The sequence below is a fragment of the Athene cunicularia genome (assembly GCF_003259725.1).
Source record: "Athene cunicularia isolate RWA chromosome 15 unlocalized genomic scaffold, athCun1 chr15_part1, whole genome shotgun sequence".
In the NCBI taxonomy this organism is placed as follows: domain Eukaryota; kingdom Metazoa; phylum Chordata; class Aves; order Strigiformes; family Strigidae; genus Athene; species Athene cunicularia.
In genome coordinates this window covers 6,225,545-6,247,989 of record NW_020799121.1, presented here as the reverse complement: position 1 = coordinate 6,247,989, position 22,445 = coordinate 6,225,545, and the positions used below count along the sequence as shown (strand labels likewise).

The 22,445-nt window shown below is 41.8% G+C and overlaps 1 protein-coding gene across 1 annotated transcript in view; it reads left to right on the top strand.

Moving 5' to 3' along the window:
* Positions 1 to 6,510: 6,510 nt before the first annotated feature.
* HIC2 (HIC ZBTB transcriptional repressor 2) overlaps positions 6,511 to 22,445 on the top strand; it is a 32,622-nt gene continuing 16,687 nt past the window's right edge. The window contains exon 1 of the mRNA XM_026860080.1: positions 6,511 to 6,582. The gene's annotated coding sequence lies outside the window, so the exon portion shown is untranslated. The remainder of the gene's footprint in view (positions 6,583 to 22,445) is intronic.

The window sequence follows — 22,445 nt, the reverse complement described above, 5'->3', positions numbered from 1 at the left end:
CTGGATTTTTCTTTTCTTCATTCTCTCCCTTTCCTGTAATTCTGCAGTACTGTCATCTGTTGATGTTGTAGACTGAAATAAAATGCTCATTTTTGTCCTTAATTATATCAAAAATAGGGAGGGGGAGGAAGTTGGGTTCCATGCTAATGCTCATTAACATGAAACATAAAGCATGCTCCCTGGCTGGCGTGCTTCACCGTGTAAAGTGACATTTGCTCCCTGTGAGCATGTTGAAGGGTAATCTGGGGATTACCCTCGGGTCCTCTAATACCAATTCTCCCCTGACCAGTCTGGAAATCCCATGTCTGAGTTTACTGCTCCTCTGAATTCAGTATACTCTTCTGGACTGCCACTGCATGTGGATTTGGTCTCTTGCTGCTCTGTATCTTTCAGTGCTCCCTATCAGCCTTGTTGCATGCTAGGAATCTGACAATAATGGTCTTCACCTGCTTTGAGATATCATGAGAACTCTTAAGCGTTGGTATTGGTTTCATGACTGGTCTCTTATAGGACAACAAGCTGAATTTAGGATTAAGCTCTTCCGACAAGTTTGGAAACCTTACGACTTGTTTGGTAGGGGTGGAAAATGGGGATAGGTTAGTGGGCTGAGTGGCAGACCTGAGGAAGAGAGAATTGAGTAAACTTTGGCTTTCTTCCAAGAGAGGAAACGGAGCAAAGTGTCCCAGGAGTCATTTGTTGCTTCTCTAGAGAGGCAAGGAGATCCAGAAATGCTTTTTACAGTGAGTCTGGAGAAACACGGGGGATAAAAGCAGGAGGGAGATCACTCATATGATAAAACTAGAAAAGATAATTCGGGGACTGAGGTTTGGGGGAAGAACATAGGAGGAGAGAAAATAAACCTTTTATTTCCCATATAAGGCATGGAGAAGGAAAGAAAAGAGAAAGTAACCTTGAAGACATTTATATGCTTTATGGAGTAAGAAAGAAGCTACTAGAAGCCCAAACAAACAAAGTTATATTTGAAATACTGATAGAAAACTGTGCTTTAACATGTTGGCATGATACACTTGATTATCTTATGCTGATCCCTCAAAAGTAAATAATTACTTTGAGAAGAGGAAAAAAATTGCAAACAAAATAAAGACTCAATCATACTGGCATAAAGGGGGTGAAAAAGTGGGTGGAAAGTTGGTTGGATGTGTCAACCACAAAAGCGGTGAGATATGATCATAGAAAATTCAGGTTTTAAAACACAAGGAAATCATGCAGAGATATTTTTCACACTGATGTGTAAACAGCATCTTTGGGTGTGCAGCACTGCCAAATTTACCCTTGTTACAGGGGCAATTTACAGTAAGTTCTCACCAAAGCCATACGCCATCTGTTTAAATTACTTAGAGGAAAGGTTTGTCTCCTTATTCCCCTTCTATTAGATGTGACAGATTAATGTCTTTGAGGGGAGATCACTGTTAGGCTAAATCTTTCTCTGGTTATGATTCCTTATAACTATAAAACAGTCACAAGGTTATGGGGTTTAAAAAGAGAGGTTTATTGCAGTTTCCAACACTGAAACTACAGGCTAAGTGTCTCTTTCTTTTTTTCTAAAGTAAATGAGAACCATACATGGACATACACTACCTTTTCTCAAATACACAGACCTAGGGGTAAGAACACATATTATAAGAGAAGCATTATAGAGTCTACAGGAAAACTACTAAAATAGCTTTCTGTGAATATATACTAACCCACGGAGTCCTCTCTGCTTGTTTTAAGAGGTATTTGTTGAGCGTGAGTTGGTAGCACCCCTGTTTAGGGCAGAACTTGGAGCCGTCAGCAGCTCCACCAGCACTTGTTGCTAGCCAGCTATCATAAAAGTGGTGTCTGTGCCTTGGCTGGAAGCAGCAAGGGATTGACCATTCAGACATCTGTTGCAAGACCTCTAGTTGAATACTTGTCAGAGTCTCTTTAAACTAGTTGTTACACTCAGTTGATGAACTCAGTCCTGCAGTCCTTGGGTCACAACAGGAGCTCTGTAGGAGGCAGAGGGGGGTGCTGATTATTGCTATAACTTAAGTTCCCTGCTGGGGAAATCTCTGGAAGAGTGAGCTTCGTTTACTATGTTATTTTTAAGACAGTTTGTAAAAATGCCTCTGCGGTCAGTAAGAGACTGATTTGAATTTTTCTTTGGAGTGGCTTTTTCAGGGAAAAATAGTTTCTTAATATAGAAACTTTTTTTCCCTAAAAAAGCCCAATTCTACATTTATGATCACCTGTAAAACTAATAAACTAACTTTTTACTAGAAATACTATATTGACCAATCTGTACTACCTGAATGGGTAAATACCTCTTTGCTTTTCTTTAACTGGTCTGAAAGGGCTCACTCAGAATTGGTTCAAAACATTGTGTTGGATTCCAGGTGTCCTGGGCTGCTCAGAGAGCTGTTGTCTAATGTACCTGTCTCCTTTTCCAAGGGCCTTGGCCTTGCCATATGACTTTACAGCTCTCCTGGAGACCATGCTGTGCCACGGGACACCTCAGTGTCTCTGGGAACTGCCTTCCACCCAGGGAGTCTGATCCAGAAGTCGGACCAGGGTTATCAGGCTGCCAAAGTGCAGTGTCTGAAGCAATGCAACACTGTGGGAATAAAAGTGGTTCGATAGTCTACTGACTCAGAAGAAAATTTCTCAGGTCAGGTCACCAAACCAAAATGAACTAACTTTGGTTTCAGTAATGTAAAAATATTCCATTCCAAATGACACAAAATGCACTGGTGTTCACAAATGGGTTTCTTTTTTTTTTTCCCTTTTAAACTTGTGAACTTCCGTTCTACAAAGAGTCTCTAATTTCAGTTTTTCTCCCTGAATTAAGATGAGAGCAAATGTTGAAATACTGGAATGTCTTCCTTTCTGGGGAGGAGGCAGCTGATGAGTATGAGCAACAAGTTTCAGGGTTGGGAGAGCTGACTGAAGACCTATAGAGCAGGTGATGGTGGGGCAGATAGGTGATGGAGGGGAGGGGAACACACAGGCAGAAGGAGGAAAGTAGCTGACAGGAATGAGAAGCAGCAATGATGGTTAGAACAGAAGAGTAAGGAGAGAGGAGAAGTTTCTACCTGGCTCCCTGTGCTGTAGGAACTGCTACATTTTTGTGCTGTGTTCTGCTGTTGTCTGTGCCTAGCTCAGCACCTTCAGCTTTGCTGAGTGACCGGCAGACGTGCAAGGTGGTGCTGCACCGAGAGCTCCTGTCAGAGGGAGTTTGAAGCACTTCAGAGGGCAAGAGCTGGGTGAGGTGGAGCTGGAGGTTCACACCAGTGCACAACCAGGCAGTGCTGCATGGTTTCACTTCTGCTCACTCAACAGTTGAGTCCTTCCGGGCTAATCGAACGGAGGGTGAATGCGGGACCAAACGATGAGCATTTTTTAGCTCTCACCCGGGCTCCGAGCAGAGAGCACTGCAGCTCTTGCAGGTTAGAGAATCTCTCTGCCACTGTCTTTTTCTGCAAAGCAGAAAGAACAGGAATACTCTTTTCTCGTGTGACTGGGAAAGGAGCATTAGTGGCTGTTCCTAACACTCTGCAGAGTGTTTATTATGCTGATGCTTTTATTATTTATCAGGTTTCTTCACTTTTTTTTTAATATACCAAATTGATACACTCCATCCATCAGCAATGCCCTCCAGGAATGAGTAGCTAATTAGAGAGCAGGACTTGTGAAAAGACAAACCCGGGTTATGCACAGAACAGGTTTCTCCAGTATTTATTGCCTACGTTACTGGCCAAGCTTCCTTGTAAGTAATAGTCAAATAATCGGCCTGGGTCCTTTTGTGAATGGTTTGAGTCTGTGTGGTCTTCCTTTGTTAGAGCAGCTCATGGTTTCTGAAAGCTTCTGCACCCCCTGTTCTGAACAGCAGAGCCTGGTGGCACCAGCTGCTTCTGCCTGGAACAAACATTTGCATGTGACATTAAAAAAAAAAAAAAAAACAAAACCAATTAATTTCAAAATGTATTTGCTTTTCCTTATCCCCTCATTTTTTCATTTTTCAGCCCTTCTTAAAACTCTCAAAATATTTAAAAGATGAATATATTTTGCTTTTCCTACAAGCACCTTTTAAACAAGTAAAGCTTGACAAGGAAAGAAATCTTTCCTTCAGAAATAAAACAGCAGCCAGTGTTTGGAAATATTTTAACAATAGACCATATGGGAGTCCCGAACTATTAAGCTTTATTATTCAGAAGGCGGAAAATGTGGTTTGATATTCAATTGATATACAGCATAAATGAGAGCCGCAAACTCGGCTCCCTTGAGCTGGGATTCAGATGTTCTCTTGAATATAATAACTAACGCTTTGGCCTAGTTCCACAGAATGCATCCAGCCTGCTGATCACAAGCCAAGAAACTGTAGGCTTTTTTTTTTTCCTTCCCCTCTCTTCTCCAAAGTACTTTCCTCTCCTGCCAGCGTGAGCTTTTGGCCTGAATATAAATCTCCTGATATTAGATGCGTATAGAAAATGGGGAGGATGCTACTAGCACACAGCAATAGAGCTCTGTGTGTGTGTATGTGTGTTTGTTTTTCTTCTGCTTTAATGATAAGGTTTTCCCTTCGTGATGTGCTGTCAGGGGATTACGTTGGTCATCTGAGGTGGGATCTTCTTTGTTCCTGTTTCACTGTTTGTTTCTTAGTGCTGTGGGAGCAGGTGAACATTTTTTGGGGTTACTGTGAAGTGATGCCAGAGACCATGAGTGGAATTTGTTGGAGAGAGATACTGGAAGTGGCTTCAGTTTCTTTCTTTTTTTTCCTGATTTGACTTGCATATATTCATAATTGCCCTTTCCCCTTTCTATCAGGTCTCTCTTAACTTTCTTTTCTATGGGGAAAAGAGCCCATAAAAGTTGCTTATAAAATATTACATATATGGACTAAGATTGCCTATATGCCAGGGGAGACTGATAGTTACACAGATACTGTGATCAAGTAATGACAGGCTGGATCACCCTGCTATTTTTTTGACACACAATCCTTGATTCATTCAGTGTACGGGATGGACCAGCTTTGTCAGTGTGAATGTGGGAGGTGTGGTATGAATAAGGAATTGCAGGGACACAAGAAATGGTCTTGTGGGTCTGACAGTTGAATGTTGCCCCAAAATAGTGAGTTATGTGCAGTCTTTGTCAAAAAGTACCTTTGAGATGCCAGTATCATCCTTGGAAATGACTGAACTATGTCCACTGAAACTTTCTGCCCTATGCCTCTTACCAGGACCCAACTGCCTGGGCACAGACCTCAGGCACAGAAAATCATGCAGGTGGTGATATTGAACAGTCAGGTATATCAAATCAAGTCATATTCGATAACAGCCTAGAAGCAACCTTAACAGAGTATGTTTTGTTTCTGTTCCCTCCCTGTAACTCATGCAACATGAGATGGTTTGGTATATATTTTAAGTTCTAGGTGTTCAAGGTTTTTCTCAGGTTTTTGTGCTGCAGGACTCGACAAGTATCTATAAGTAACTCTCCCCCCAGTTTTGTGACAGATGTCCTTGATGATGTTGGGTCCTACCTTTTCTAGCCTCTCAGAATCTGAAATCAACCCAAGAACCTTCTCTATGGTCTGTGATTTCCCCTGAGTAGGCTAGGAGACTCCAGCATTAAGCTATCTGGCATTTTTCTCTAGAAGTGTGATGAGCCTGAAGAAAAGACTTTCACTTTACACATAAGTCCAGGAATGCCTGTAGAGAATATAAATTATGCGCTCTGAATGTGAAGTTCAGTTTTGGCTTCTGTCTTTCCTCCATTTCTCTTTTCAGTTGTTCATGATAGCTGAAATTTTTAATGTTTTTGTCTCAACCCACACACAAATTTTTTTCCTTTGGGGAAAACTGGAGCAAAAACAATTTTAGTGCAATTTTTCAAGCCTCTTTGACTTGCACCTACATCTGTTTGGTGTGGGGGAGTGGAATTTTATCATAAAACGTTTGATTTATTTAATGTATTCAATAAGCATCCAAGATGTGCCAGGTACTTTCTCAGCCCTTTTTGGATGAGAAATCTTGCAAGCTAAGAACCTAATAAACAAAGAAGCTACAGAACTCAAAACTTCCCCGCTGTTAAGTCTCCATATATCTAAGGAATAAACCAAGTTTGAACAAAACAGATCCAGAGACTTATAAAATAGTGTCACATGCAATACTGATGAGATCTAACTTTATAGGAACAACTATTATTTTACATATTTCTTGATCCTGTTATCTGCCCAACTTGCAACAAACTCAGCTGAGATGTGTCCACGCAGCAGCTCTACTTTCATTGCAACTATGAGTCTATTTTTATTGATTAAGCTATTGCTGTGGTTGTATGACGCTGTGCTAAGGGCTCATCCAAACAGGGTCATTGATTCAGACCAAGGTAAGTTACAAATCTGAGCGGAAGAGCTATTCCCAATTAACTTCTTCATCCTAACAAAGAGGTGGTTGGGAATAGTTAATAAGGAATAGCTGTTCTGGAATAATCCCTTTTTAAGACAAACCCTTACTCTTTCTATAATTGCATTCTAGGAAGCTATTCTGTACTGAATCAGCATGGGATAGAGTGCCTAGAAGACGTTCAGACCAAGCACAGCTAGCGGTGAGTGGGGCAATATATACACCGGGATGCCCTATTGCAACTATTATGAGTGAGCAGAAGAATAGCAAAAGTGATTGCCTGTGCATCTCTCTAGAAGGCAACAGAAAGTATTATATCAAAATCACTGTAAAGAAGGCCTCTTTAGCAGGGATGAAGTATGAGCTACCTGTTACTGTCTGAGCATTAACACCCTGTTACGGACAGAATGCATGTATCAACTTGTACCTGATTACAATTTGATTAAATGTTGGGGCATGGAAAGGACTTGTGTTCTTTTTTTCAGTGTGCATTTACATTATTACGTGGGGAGCAATCAATTTATTAAACCTATCTGATTATTCAGTAGTGGGGAAAAACAGCTGGTCAGAGGAGAACTTGTATTGTCTCTCAGGTGGACAGAAAATCAGTTCAAAAGAAATTTGCACAATCTTTTTTTGAGGAGAACCTACACTAACTAATCAAATAAAGGAAAAGCCAATAATTTATAATGCCATGAAAATTTTCCTGCAGCATAAAATTTTGTCCTTGACCTTGCCAAGGATGGGCTGGAGTAGATGGTGCTCTTATTCTTTAATGCATTGTAGTTGTGATATAGCTGCTGTTAATTCATAGTTCTGACTTTCGAAATTCATCTCTTCCCTTAAAAGGGAGGTGGCAGCCTGGAGTGGAGTAGCTTCAACTGCAGCCCTTTGGATGTTAATCCACCCTGACTTTCTTAAGCCTCCTACTTAAATCATTATCTTAATGAATCACCATTGCTGCTATCTTCAGTGCTACACAGGAACATGCAAATTTTAAACAGCCTGGGGGAGAGACCTTTTTGTCTGCAAAGTGCTCTGATACTCGCATTTAGATGTTGCCATGATAGGTACCTTGGATACTACTTTCTGCCTAACCCCATGGATAGATCATGGGGTATAGTGTATCACCAGTGTATGCCTGCTAGGTGGCTCTCAGGGCTTGCCCCCGAGAGGAGATGGATGCGATTCTTCTACTGACTACAAGAAGCAGCTTTAGCTCTAGCGCTTGAAGCCAGATCCCCGTGCAGGTTTGTCATTCATCTGACTGCCTGTTGGCGATGCTTTTCTTTGGCTGCAAAGTGACAAGGAGTTAAAGGAGTGAGGATGGGGTCCCCGCTCAGCTCTGCAGCTGCCATTTTGACTTTCGGGCAAGTTTCTTCACCTTTTCACTTGACTTTCTTCACAACACAAAGAAATATGCCATGCAAATGTTAATGTATCAACTACATTTTCTCCCAAGTAATTATTGAGAAATTTGATACAGCAGGAGAATTACCAGCTTGCTAGAACATCTTAAGCATATTTGTGGAGGAAAAACTGAACATAGTGAAGACACTGCAAAGCATCTCCAAGACTTTCAGCATTGTGTTGTCCAAATTTTTCCTTGAATTGTCTAGGCATTGAGCTCTACCTACTTCCAGCTCTCCCAGATGAGAAATGTTTACTTGTAGATGGTGGATACAGAGAATGCACCGTGTATAGTTGTTTCAAATGGCAAATCTTTATGGTTATTTGCAATATGCATTGAAAGATTTGATTCCTTTATTCATTACATCAAGAGCTTAAGAAGCTGTTTTACACAAATGTCCTAGATGATAAGAAGTATTCTTCCCAAATTGCAGAGTAAATTAACCCATTATTCCCTTTCTGTGGCTTAGAAAAAGAGCCCATTCCCTTACTATGGGTAACTTTTCCTCATTAGTAATAGTTCTGCTTCTGGAACAATGGCAGGCTAAATGCAGAAGATACCAGGTGAACAGAGGTCCTCTAGTCTCAACTAGGAGAGGACCATATTAACAGAACTGAGCTTAAATGTATTTTCTGTAGTCACATTATCAACTGTCAAATCTGCTGGGAGAGTTATGCCCACAAGAGGCCAGATCATCTATCTCAAGGAGGGCATCCTCATTCTTTCTCAGCTAAATCTTCTCTGAAGCCAGTTGAGCTGGATCTGGATATTTCTAGACTGAGAAACAATGCATTTTCTTGGCTCATGCTAAAGCTAAGTAACATTTTCTCAATTGGTTACCTAAGAAAGGGGATGTGAGCAAACAGTACATGCTGACTTTTCGCAGCTCAAGTCCTGGACAGGAATCTAGTGTGAGGCAGATATTAACTGCTTCCTTACCCATTTGTGCACACCTTCCTGGACAGCAGCAAGTAACTAGCCCTGTGCCTCAAACTTTTTTTCCTGCCTGGTGTAGCTCTGAACAGACTGCCACTTTCTTGCAGTAGTGTTCGACACTTTTTGTAGGGTGCTTTACAATGATAACTCTTCTGCTCGTTGTGAGCAGACTGTTGTGTTTTCTGTATTCAAGATCATAGCTGGTTCAGATCCCTCGTTGGATGGCAGCATTTTATAATACAGGGGGTAAAATAACTGGGGAAGCCATCTATTAGATTCAGCACTTTAAGATCAGTCAGAGTAGGGATTTCAGAAGAAATGCCAGAAGTCATTTGTGTGTGTGTATTTCCAAAGAGAAAATTGAGGTGACTAACATTTGAGGCTGAGTGCAGAACTTAAACGCAACATTTTTTCATTCTAGTCTTGGAAAGTAATGTTGATGGGTGTGGGCAGGTCTCTGGCTGACTTTCTGAATTGCCTTTATGTCGGAGCTCCAGCAAGGGATTTGGTGGAATTTCTCATCCTGTTGAGTAGAAGTGATGTTCTAGCCCACATTAGTTTCCTTAGGAAACAGAAGGAAAGGGACTCTTCTCACCAGCAGTTAACACACCCAGTGTTATTTTTGCAGACACTGTATGCAAAATGTTCAGAAAATGAGATATCCATGAGGTTTAGATTTTAATATTTTGAACTGGCTTACTTTATTAGTCTAGCTTCTGCATACTATCTTATGCTTGTGGGTAGTAGTAGTTTTGTTGATGTACAAAGGTTGTTATTTCTATAGTTCGCTCATTCAAATTCAGACATTTTGTAAGTATGGAAGTAGAATGTGTCTGTGCTGTTATTTTGTTTAAGCTGTCTTGAGGTACTTCGGTTAACCGCATGTTCATGGGAATCTGTGTTTGCTCAAATTACCTGCTCAGGTTTCTGGTCAGGTACGCTGAGATGCAGTGTTTCAGCTCAGAACTTTGTTTTGTGTTATCTTTCTCATGGTGTGTTACAGCTGCCTCCCAGAAATTCTGAAATTGGGGTCAAACAAACTCTTCTGATGTTTCTCCTGACATTTGCTAATTTGGCAGTATTTGAGCTGCTACTAAGAAGCATAGAGAAACTGCAGCACTGTGACAGTGCTGTTAAGAACAAGTGATGCACATAGCACTACACAGGTAGATGGATTTTAATCTGCAAGCATATCTGTCATTAATTTTAAGGGCTTTTGGAACCATGGTAGTTCAGCTAAAAGAGGAGAGATAAGCCAAGCAATTATATGGAGCAGCTATATTTGGTGAAGCACATTTCTTGTGATTAGCAGGGGCTCATGAGGCAGGGTAGTGAATTGTGCATCGCAGTGCCAAGTCTGACTGATCCTTCAGGACAGTCACTCATTTTATGTGGACACCTGGGAAATTTCTTAAGGCTTGGATATTTGCTGGGATAAGCTTACGAAAGTTTTTCTTTGGTTGGTTGTTGTAGATTTTAATGCGACAGTGCTTCCCCCCTGCATGTTGGGGAGAACCATTAACTTTCTGCCTCTTTGTGGTTTGTGGGACTTCTTGCTGGGTGTACAGGTGAAAGAAAGTAGCTGTGAGCTTTGAGTGGCTGCAAACTGATATGCTTTTGGGAAGACTGGGGGGGGGGTGGGAATGGCAGGGATTTGAAAGCTGTGAGTTTGACTGACTTGAACTGGGTGGAAAAATTGAGAGATCTGTGGCATCGGTTGTAGGGAGATGAAAAATTTCACCTGTTGCCTCAGCAGTCTACTTAAGAGCACTATCTGGAATGAGTTCCCAAAAAGTTCTTGCAGAGACTAATGGCCAACTGGGAGGAAATGCTGTTACTCCCTGAAGTATCAACAAACTCTCTGAATGTCTACCCAAGCTGGTAAACCAAACAGAAATTATCAATATGCTGCTATGTAAATTCATGGTGTGACAGTATCTTAAACATTATGCAGTTCTGATTACCATCTCTCAAAGTTAGTGGAAGGCTAGGGTAAGTCCAGAGAAGGCCTTCATCAAAGATAGGTCTCAAGGCAGTCAGTATGATTTCTCTCTTTGCTAGAGAGATGACTTACTACAGAAATTGCAGATGTTTTATATGTTCATGAATGGGGTGGGGAAAGGGAGTAGGGGGTGATTCTTCACGGTTCTTGTGTTAACTCAATTGATTCAAAGCAGGCAAAGAGGAGGCACTCTGTCATGCAGCAGTTACCATGTGAAACTCATTGCCACAGGGTGTTATGGATAGCAGAAGTCTAAACAGATTGAAAAATCAATGAAGGACAGATAAGAACTTATTAAAAGTGATGGCCTGGATACAACCTCTGGATTAGGAGATCTTTAACAATTGCACAGGGTATAAGAAGAGAAAAGACTGCCTGTACTTTATTTCACTGCTTTTCCTCCCAGCCTGCCCCCTGCACTTTTTTTTTTTTTTTTTTTTTTATTCTGGCTACTCCTGAAGAACAGAGAGAGAGAGCAAGACCTTTGCTCTCCTAATATGGCTATTTTTATAGTTCAAAACTAGAAAGGAAACTATCTGCGCTGCAGTACGGGCAACTAGTTTTGCCTTGCAGCCCACAAGTAATGTAAAGCACACTGAAATGAAGAGAATTAGGAGCCAAATGCCTCTTATTACCTTAAAATTAAAAATGTGTGTGTTATAAAATGCCTCTGTAGCCTGCTTTCTTCGTTAAAATTCTGACTTAACATGAAGCTGAGCTTGCTAATGAAGCTGTAAGTCACTACACTGTTAGTTATTTTCCTCACTTTCTGTGTTTGGTGCTACAGTCAGTTGAGTTGCCTGATAATGCACCTAATGAGCTGGCTTTGGCATTTTAACTCGAGTAGTAGTGACACCTTGGGCTGGAAGCTGAGGATGCCTGCCCACTGCGGAAAGGTCTGGGGAGCAGGACAGGGAGGGAAGAAGCAGCAAGTTGGGAAGGAGGCTGAAGAGAAGGCAAGATACTAAAATCTCTTCTATATGCCTAAAAGCAGGATAGTCTAATACAGAGCAGGGCTTATAGCTGTGACTGCAGTGGCAACAGTCAGTTGGTATTTGGGAGGTGAAAAAATCAGTTTTACATTTTGCTAGACGATTGTACTGTAATACAGCAGTGCCTCCTGGCAGGGAGAGCAATGTAATGTAAAGCAATACAGCGTGGAAGAGCAGTTGGAGAGCTGTCAGAAGCTGAGTAGCTTGGAATGCTTCCACGTGAACCTGGGAGCAAGCAAGCTTGCTGCAGCGTGGCATTCCCCAGCCCTGAGGAGGAGTATGGACTGCAGCACAAGCATGAACAACGCACCTTACAAACAACACAGCTCAGCGCTCTGGAGGAGCGCTACAAGAGGCTTTTCTAGGCAAAATAGTGAGTTTCTTTCTTCTCTTGGGAGATTTCTCTTCCAGCTCGCAGAGACCTTCCGAGTTCACATGCCAGGCAGCCCTGGGGCAAATGAGCTTGTACCTGTCAGCTGTCATTGCCTGGCACACCTCAGTACTCAAGGGCACAAGGCTGCCAGGGAGGTAGCAAAAGGCTGGAGCTCTCTAAAGCACAGGCTGCAGGAAAGCTGCTGGGTCTGATCTGATTGGGCAAACAATTGGTCCTTTTCTTTTTTTTTTTTTTCCTTTCTTTCTTTCTTGTAATAGTTTGTATTTCCAGAGGGCTTTGGTGCATGGCATTGGCTTTTATTCCAGTTTTTAGATGCTGGATATACTTGGCAATCTTACTTGTGGTTTTTAACCCTCCCCCCTCTCCCTGCCCCCAGCGTTTTCCTTCCCTTCAAATCCTCTGCCTCATTCTACGTATTGCTACTATAAATTGCTTGGAATGATGGGTCCTGTTTCTTACTTGGAGCCTCTGGATGCTATTAACAAGTAATTGCTGGAAAAGCTTGTTTAAACATCAAAACCCTACATTATTTTTTAAATTGCCCTTTGAGGTGGCTGAAATGCTACTGAAAGATTCCTTTAATACTGGACAAGAAACTTTTATTAGGTAAGGGAAATAGTGTTCTTACTAGACTATTTCTGAGGTACCAAGTCATCTTCCTTTTAAAGAAGGGATGTGTAGTTTTAGTCCCCCTGCATCCTTCTTCCCCCACACCAGCAAAGCGGCTATCTATAGCAAGGAGCAAAAAGGTTTCAGTGGCTTTATCCCTTCAATGCATCCAGACTTTTTTTTTTTTTTTTTTTTTTTTTTGACCTGTAAGAATGCAACGATTCATTCTGCAATGAATCCAGCAATACTGGTAAATTATCCAGGGAGATTCTTTCAACATCCAAGCTACATACAGAGGGATTGTCCAGCATGATGTAGGACCAGGGCACTGTGTAACACACTACTACTTTTCCTGTTGTGATCACATCAGTCAGATTACTGACTGGTTAATCTGTGGTCATGGGTGAGCTTGAACAGGATCCTCCACCATTCAGAAACCAGTAGCTACACACATGATGCACCTCTCCTGGTTAAGACAGATGTAGGATTGGCTGAAATGCAACAGGTCTTGCTCAGAATGTAACTGAGGTGTATTAGTGGCGCTGAGTCACCATTAGCCTACTAGCAAGCATTGGATACTCAGGGGAAATTTGCATTTATTTCACATTCTGAAAACTGTCAGGCAGACCTCCTCAGAGGACGAGTGTCTGCTTACTTTAAGAAGAAATGGTCCATTTTGCTTTGACGTTCATGCAGTCACAGGGATGCAGTAAATGTATTGACTTTTTATTTTTTTCTACTCTTTCATGTAAGTGTACACACATTATTATAAGAAAGCAGTATGTGAGCTCATAGCTGTGCCTCATCACTTAATGAAGTTGTTTGCTTTAAAGAAATTACATGGACCTTCTGTGGAGGCTGTAGAAGCAGTAGCTAGGCTGCCCAGGTCTGAGCCCCAGCAGGCAAAAGGAAAGACTTCATTACAGGTTTCTGAAGTTTGACAGGCAGCCAGGCCTGTGCTAGCGATTAAGGTGTGAATTTTATAAATGGAAGTGCTACCTTGGGAAGGAATAAACAAATAAGGAACTTAGTGCAGAAATGGTTTGAGAAATGTCATGTGTTGTGAAGACAAGCGTGAATTTGGAAGTAGCATGGCAGGGTTTCATGAGTACCTGTTTATTCTGCATTTTTCACATAACAGTGTGTCTGATCAGGTGAACTGTCTTCTGTTCCTCTGCCATCTTCCTGGTAGCAAATTGAGCTTTATCTTTTTATACCTGATATGTGTGTTAAGGTTGTGGGTTTTTGGTTTTTGTTGTTGGTTTGTTTGTTTTTTTTGGGGGGGAAGTTTCCATCTAATATAAATTGCTAAACAAAATGTGGACAGACACAATCACATCGTCTCAGTAGGTATGCCACAGAAAGGGAAGCAGAATGCATATTGTAGGAAATGGATACATACCTCTTGCTTTCATGGTGTGCAAGTGTTTCTCTTTTCCCATTGTTATTTCAATTTGTGTTTTAGTAGCCTTTGTTAGGAATTTGTGGGATATTAAGCAAAAGTCAAGTGCATCATAGATTTAGTGGCTAAAGGCTACTGAATTGAACAATATTTTTGATACCTAAGAAAAAATACTTGCTTGAAATGACAATCGCTGCCTTAATTTTCATAGATACTAGTGAGTTTAGGTATGACTTTATTCAGACACTCCTTGTCTTCTGCCAGAGGTTTAAGGAAAGACAGAACTCTCAGCTGCAGAAAGAGTCTGTTCTTAAGCATGAGGAACAAGAGTTGTTAGAAAGTACTGGACTTCTGATAGATGTAGCTGCTTTTGCAGGGAGACTTTGAGGCTGTTTTTGCTGGGGGTTTTGGGGTTTTTTTTGGAGTTTATTTAATGCAGCAAAGGATTTCAGTTGAGAAAACAGTGAAAGCTTAAACTTGCGATGCTTGCTTTCCTTTTTTAAGCTGGTGAATAAGAACTAGATATAATTGAAAGCAAATATCTGGTAGCTCTGTATTTTGAAGGACAAGGCAATAAGAATTCAGTTTTAAATCATCAGCTACATCTCACTTTATTAGAGTCTGTTGTAAATTATAAACATTTTTGGACTTAAATGTTTAGTATGCTTGATAAGAAAATGAAGTAAAAATTCTCAATGAATGGTTACTTTTAGAATTTTCAGGAAGTATGATTCAAATGAGGAGAAATAATGTCTAATAAAAGTCATTGGCTGTTTATTAAAATAATAAAAGGAGAAAGTATGTCAGCAGTATGAATACCTGTAAGATAGAATAAATGTTTCAACTGAAGATATTGCTGCTCTCTGGTTAGTAAAAAATAATACCAAATTGAAAGCAGACTATATTTAGTTGCAAATCAATATGGTTTAGTAGTTACCAGCCACTGATCATCCTTTATGAAAATAACTAGAGTGTAAATGTAAAACAAGATTAAAACTGGTAGCTTTAAATTACTTTGATTTAAATCTGCCCTTCCTCTACTATTGGATGATATCTGAATAAATAAATAAGCAAAAGCACATTTAGCTGCTGGCATGGCATTGCCATGGCTTTTCCTGTATTTGCTGTGATGTGATACACAAAGGAAACTCCTTCCCTATGCTCATATATGAAGTCACTAACGTTAACACTTGGTCCCTTTTTAATTCCTCCAGTTCCTCTGTCTCTCATCTCCATTACCCTCCCCCCAAATTTAAACGGCAAGTGAATTTTGAATTTGTCATGTTTTGCATACTTCTCAAGGTGTGTGAGCTGCCTCTGAAGATACGTACACTTGGCCTCTTGTTTTCTCTATATTTGATACAAACTGCAAGAGAGCCCTAAAGAGGTTTTTCTTATTTTACTCCTGGTCACATGTTTGGTACTATAACTTCCAAACATTAAAATTAATTATGACCTTAGAGGCAGACAGTCCAACAGTGAAATAGCTTGTAATTTATTTGAACTCTGAAATTCCACTGGTTAAAAATGTGTAAAACTTGCCCATAATTTGTTTATATATTATTTTAAGAAAAAAACACCTTAATTATGAGTCTGGTTCCTCAATAAAAAAGGATAGCTATCTGGCTAATCATTGCTATGCACTAGATCACTAATTCTTTTCTTAATGACAGTAGGATTTTTACCATTTTCCCCCATAAAACTTCTTCAATTATATAACGAATGCATTTGATTTAAGGGGATGCTCTCTAGGATTTTATGCCCCAAGACAGGCATGTCAGGAAATAGCTGGAGGTTGGTGAAGAACCTCAATTGGATTAAATGCTTGCAAGTACTGACAAGAGTGGGAGTTAAGTATTTGGATGGAGGCCTGTACAGAGGCTAATGGACAGCTCTGTTCTCAGCTACTCCTACTCGAAATGCGTTATTTTGTTTAGCTCTCACCTAGAAATTCAGACTTTCTGAGTCTTCAAAGAAAATGCATGTGCTGCTGTCTGCCTATGGGAACACACAGCTCTGCCTGGGTATATGGAGAGGTTGCTCATAAGGCCTGTTTTTTCCAAAGTCTTCAATTTCTGTTCGTGGAAAAATGAAGTGAACGATTGCACTCCTGTACTAACTGTGGGGATTTTCTTGAAACGGCTTCTTAAATAATTGTTTCTGCATTAAACGTGTCACTAAGTGTCAAGGTTTCTGGATGTGCATGTCCTGTGTATTGCAGTTATGAAATGCAGCTGGGCCTCCATTTGCCTGTTGGAGACACAGATCTGCTCTTGTGATTTGGTTTCAAGCTGCTTGAGAAAAATGTGACAGAGTATATTCCAAGGTCTCATGACACGTGTGAAGTTCAGTGCTCTTACCAGGCTGTCTGCTAACTGGCCAGGAAGCCACTAACACTGTGGCTGGCGATGAATAAAGAAAGCCTAAAGATGCTAAATCTTGGTTGTGGGAGATTGTTCAATATTTAAACTCCTGATGTCTGAGTACATGGGGTGGCATTTGCAACAGATGTTTGCCTGGCAATCAAAGACCCAGTGTAGTAAATAGTTTGTTAGAGTAAGAGTTCACCTGGCGGTTAATACTGATTTTTATGGCTATGGACTTAAGATCTCTGGAAAATGAGAGTAAGAAGGGTTTCTAGGGGTAGATGGATTTGGAGGCTTTGGGGTCCTGCTCATCTGTTTGAGATATCATGGAATAGCCTTATTCTGGATTCATTTGAACAGAGATAGCCAGTGAGATAAACAGGTGACTGGGATGTAGAGTATGTGAGACTTTCCCTTTGTTTCTGCCTAGTGCTGGACTGATGAGTTGGGTTCATTGAATCCACTGTATCACCCAGCCTTTGAGGAGTTATAAAGCTGAGGTGGATTGAAAAAGCTCTAGCTGTGCCACTTCAGAAGAAGGTTTAGCTTGGCACTGCCTTCATCCCTGAGGGCTGCTTGTGATGCCTGGAGCTACTTACCGTAGGGATGAGCAGACAAACCTGATGTGTGCTCAAACCTGGAAATCTGAATTAACCAGTGGAATAACTTAGATTCCTCTACTTATGAGGTAGATTCCTCATAAATTAGACGTTTCATCAAGATTGGTGTGTGCATTCTCGCTCATATACTCTTTCTCCTAAAAGCTGTTGCAAGAATCACTTGCTGGAAAATGAAGGCACTCATGCTATTAAGGAGCAGTAAGACAGGAGGATGCTACAGGGCCCTGTGGTCCTCCATCTCTGAGCCCATACATCCTGGCCAGCATCTTCTCACACCCATCGGTGCTCTGGCTCCCTGTTAAGTACTACAAGATGCCTTTCATGAGATGGGTGCATGGGGGGGCAGCTCTTCATGCTGAAGAGTACCTTTATATTGTGATGCAGAGCTATAGCTCAACAAAGTAACTCTTCTCTTTTTATTATCTGTGTGAGTCACAAAGAGATGGCACAAAAAATGCCATTAACACATTTGCTGCCCTAAAAATTTTCTTGTTGGCTCTTTCAGCTGCTTAGGCCAGCAGCTAGTATCCTCCAAGGCTTAGTGAAGAATTAGGTTGAAATTGCCAAGGAGTGTCTCTTCCTGCACTGACTTCGAGATGTATGAGGCTCGCTCTTTTTTGTCCTTCCTTCCTTCATCCTGCACGAGCCATATCTGCCTTGTGCCCTGTCAGCATTTTCTGCTTGGGAATGGCTGAGTGGGCTTTGCTCTGTTCGGCGTGTATCTTTTTTTTTATTTAAAGGAGATCCTTCAGAGTATCTATTTGCCATAAATCAGTTGATAATTTGCTGGTAATAAGTGCAGAGGAGGGAAAGAAAAGAGTGCTTGGAGCCCTCCAGTCCCTTTCTCTTGGCAGTGCCTTGTTCCTGCTCTGGGAGGTCTTTCACTTCTCCCAGAATTGGTTCAGCCTCCAGAGCACAAATGCTCCAAAGCTGCAGTCGCATGGTTGCTGTCTGTCTCCAGAAAGTCATGTGGCAAGGGGCTCTGCATGCTGTGGAGAGCAGCTCCCCCCGTACAAGGAGTTACAGGATACTGCTGGGGGTAGCTACAGCTGGTATGCACTGGTACTAATATAATCCCGCAGGACTGTATCCATGAGACACAAGTGTGACATGTGAGGTATTTAGGGAGACACACCTGTTCTAGGCACAGGCCCGGGCACTGCATGCCTTGGAAACGGAAGGGTTTGGTGGAGCAGCGAAGACTCTCATTTCATCCACAGGAGGGCTTTGCTTTCTTCTTTCTCCCCAGTTTCACGTTATTTTATAATTCCCTAATACTATGCAATCCTGTGGCCTGTTAGCACCAGGCTGTTTCAAAGGCCAGGCTAGTGTTTGCATTTGAACTTTTTTTACCTTAGTGGGTGATTCCAGAGTGATTAGCAGGAGAGAGAATGGCTTCTGGGACTGAGGGATGGTTTTGGGTGTAACTGCTCCCAAGAAAGGGCAGAGAATTCAGAGAATGTCATCTATGTGCCGGGTTGGGTTTTTCAGTCCTTTAGATAATTTAGATTTTATGTTGTGTTTACCTGTATTTTTATTATAAGGCCTCTGTCTTGCAATTTGGAACAGTAAATCACATAAAAGTGATATCATCTTACCAAATCTTGTACAAAAATATTTTGTCCCTTTAGTTTGAAATCTGAGTGTCTTTCTCTCTCCCCTTCTGTCCCCCCATCCCAAAAACTTTGTGAAATGGCTACTTTCCATACAGACGAAAAAGCCAGCAAGTGCAAACTAAATCTCATGATTGCGTAGTATAAAGAAATTCACTTGCTTAGATTTTTATCTCTCTTTAATTTAATCTGGCACTTGTCGCAGATTTTTTTTTTTGCCATTGAAAAGGAGATGTATTAAGATGGAGGAAAAAAATCGCCGAGTCTGTCATATGACTTGATTCCATCTGTCTGTCTTGTCTTGCAAGGAAAATGGAAATTTTCTCTCAAACTTCTTTTTTATGTGCCTTTTTTTGATGTTAATATGGAATCTCCTAGTTTGCCTCTGTCTCACTCCATATGCCACTTCTTTCCATGGATTCCTAATCTTGGTGAGGTTTTAGGTGCTGCTTGGTCAGGGACAGCTTCCAGGACTGGGGCCAAGATTTCTCCTGTACCTGATAGACTGTTGTATGAAAATAATACTGACTGGACAGTTTTCCCCTCCCATCTCTACTTTAAATAATATTTGCCAATAAACATCCAGTATGCCAATTTTTTGTAGGACTAATAATGGCTGGTGGACATAAAGAAGAGGGTGTGAGGCATGTTTTATTTCAGGATCAGGTTAGTTTGGGCAGTTAGGTATTATGGGGGGAAGGTGGTTGTTATTACTTTCTGTAACAGCTCTGAATTCTGAGTGGGGTGGAATGGAATAACCAGACCCTGAGGGGACAACAGATTCTCCTCAGAAATGAAGCGTTGTTGGTAGGGGAGAAGGTTCTGGGAATGGCGACTCCTTGGCTCCAGCCTCACCTGTCCCATGGGGTAGGCTTACTGTGAGCAGGTCACTGACCCTTATGGCAAGGGGATATATACATCTGAATCTTGTTAATCCTAACCTGAGAGATGGCTGCAGTGTGAGAAGAGCCTCCTCATCTGCATGGGTGAGCAGAGGTACTGACCAAAACCGATGGTCCTCTTTAGTCCCTGTATGGTGCTAGTCACAGTTTGACCAGCCCCGAAGGCTTCCTTGTGGGCAGACCCTTTTTTTGTACACATGAATGTGTGATGATGATACAGTGAGATATCCTGCTTCTTGGAAAAGGAAGCATCATCCTCATCTAGCTGTGGTGCCTCCCAGGCTAGCTTTGAATCCGCACATGACTGCGTTTTGCTGCACGGGCACAGCCTAAGGTAGATGTGGCCTCACTGTCCTTGCTAGCTGGTAATGGTGGGCTCGCTCCCACCGCTGTCCCTACTGGATTCTACCAGAATAAATCGATTTTCAAACAAAAACTGAAGATATTTATTCTGGGTGTTTTGTGGGGGCTTGTGGTGGTGTTGGGTTTAGTGGGGTTTTTTGTTCCTTAACTGCACCCTGCAAAATGTCCTGGCTGAGTTGTTTCCAAACACTGGCATCTCTAGGGAAGGGGTTATAAATTGCTAATTTAAAGCCTGCAACAGGATAATTAACTAACCAGTTTGATGTAAATGGCTTAATGGGGCTTTACTAGCCCCTTTGAACTTAAAGTAGCACTAAAAAGTAAACTGTAAATACCTTCAAGGAAAGTACTGGCATGCTTGAATGTGGGGCTGCTTCGTTGTAAGGAGCAAGCCTGCTCGACTTGCCAGGAATCCAGTGGCCTGTGTGACAGCAAACATGTCAAGGGGGTGAGGGGACCAACCAGGCACCCTTTGGGGAAGGCTCTGCAACTACCCTAGTTCTTCAGGAAGCACAAAAACTCAGATACATCAGGCTTTCAAACCTGCTCTGCCTGCTTTTGAAAATTTAAATCACAACCTCAGTTTAAATGCAACTGTAATGAATTTCATCAGGATTGAAGGGGGGGAAAAAAAAAACCAAAAAACAACAAAAACCCTGAGGGAGAGGCAGCCACTAGAGTCCACCCTAATTTTCCTGGAGTTGTATTTGCATTAAGGTCTTTCAGCAAGTTGAGGCAGAAACACTTATTATACCTTGTTTCAGAAGACCTTGTTACGCACTGAATCTGCCGAGACAACGTACTGCAGCCCTGCAGCAGATTCCAGTTTCTGATGCATTTTGGGGACTTGAGAGAACCTCTAAACTTTTGTTCTTGCTGGGTTGTTACAAAATTCCAAGGGAGGAAGTCAACAACTATTAAGCATCTAGAAATTAAGATCATTACAAAGTGGAAGCTTCTCATGTAGTTAGGCATTGATCTCACTTCTGACTGTGTAAACGGGTGTGAGTGAGGAGAATTTCAGGCCCAAAGGCAGGCAGGAGTATTCCCTTCTGTCCCTCTCTCTATGGGAGAGAAGCTCCTCCTGGTCCGAGTGCTGCTCTGCTCTGTCTTCTCATCGCACATGCACCATGCAATGGCAGCAGTAATTTGCAAGAACTTTTTCTTCACTGTTCCTTTGTTTCACCACCATCTTTCACCAATTGCCAGCAGCCTTCCTGGGTACGGGAGGATGTTTTGGAGTTTGAAGCACAATTCTCAATTACTGCTGTGACCTCTGACACGGGATTTAGCTTTACAGCCAGCTTTCTCAGGAGCGTTCCTGGTCCTTGGCTCTGCTTTCCTGCCCGCTCTGTTGCACTACCCCCGAAGACCATGAGGCTGTAAGGCTGAGCCCAGACCAGGGCTGATGTGGGAAGAGGGCAGGACCTAACCTTTTCAGTGGTGACCCTGACTTGGATGGGCTAAAACAGATCACGATGTCTCATCATCTGTAACGATGGATCTATTTCTCTGTGGTTTGTTTTTTTATTTGGTTTGTTTTCTGGTGTTTTTTGTTTTTTTCAGCTGGGAAAATAATGTACCACTGACAATGTTAATCCTGGCTTTAAAAAAGAAGAAACATCAAAGGACTGCAATGTTGTAGAGGGCAGTGATGTAGAAGTGCTACATCTTATTTTAAAAATCATGTCTGACAGGGGATTCTGTCCAGCACTCTAATTGTTCAGGTGTCTGTGGGCCTATTGTATGCAAAGATCAAAATGCTGTACTGTGGCCTTTAGAAGAAGAGGTAATAACATGGCACTTCTTTGCCCCTGTATGTTGACTGAAGTTGGCACCATGGCACTACCTGCTCGCTGTGTTTGGGTGGGAGCACAGTGCAGGATTAATTTGGGGTTGATGGCGTTGGCAGGGATCTGTCAGCAGAGCTGGCCCAGCTGCCTGGGCTATGCTGTAGCTGTTAATCCTTCACTTTTATGAGCATTAACCTAGATCACATATTTTAAAAAATTAAAAATGCATGCACTATTAGAGAGAGATACTTGCAAGCAGAAGAGCTCTGTACACATGCAGTGTTGACAGCTGGAGACTCTCTTCAAGGAATGGCAGAACACCTTGGCATGCCAGCTTTGATATCTTGGCATCTGACTAGGAAATGCAAATACTCAATCTTAATCCATCATTCCCACATGCTGACATGTATCCAAGGGGAACTTCTGTGAATGTTGTTGTTATTCCCATATAATTTCAGCTGCTGCTTTGCTTCCCAGCACCACCCCACCATGTGTCCAACTGAATGCAGTGTCTTCCAAGCCTTTTATGCCAGATCTTTTGGATTTGTGTGTCTCATGGGGCAGCAAAAGGGCATTAGTGTGCTTGTGCAGCACAGGAACAAACCCTCTGTTTGGAGGGGGCAGGGTTCTTTTTACGAGGCTTTTCTCTTTCTAATCCCCCC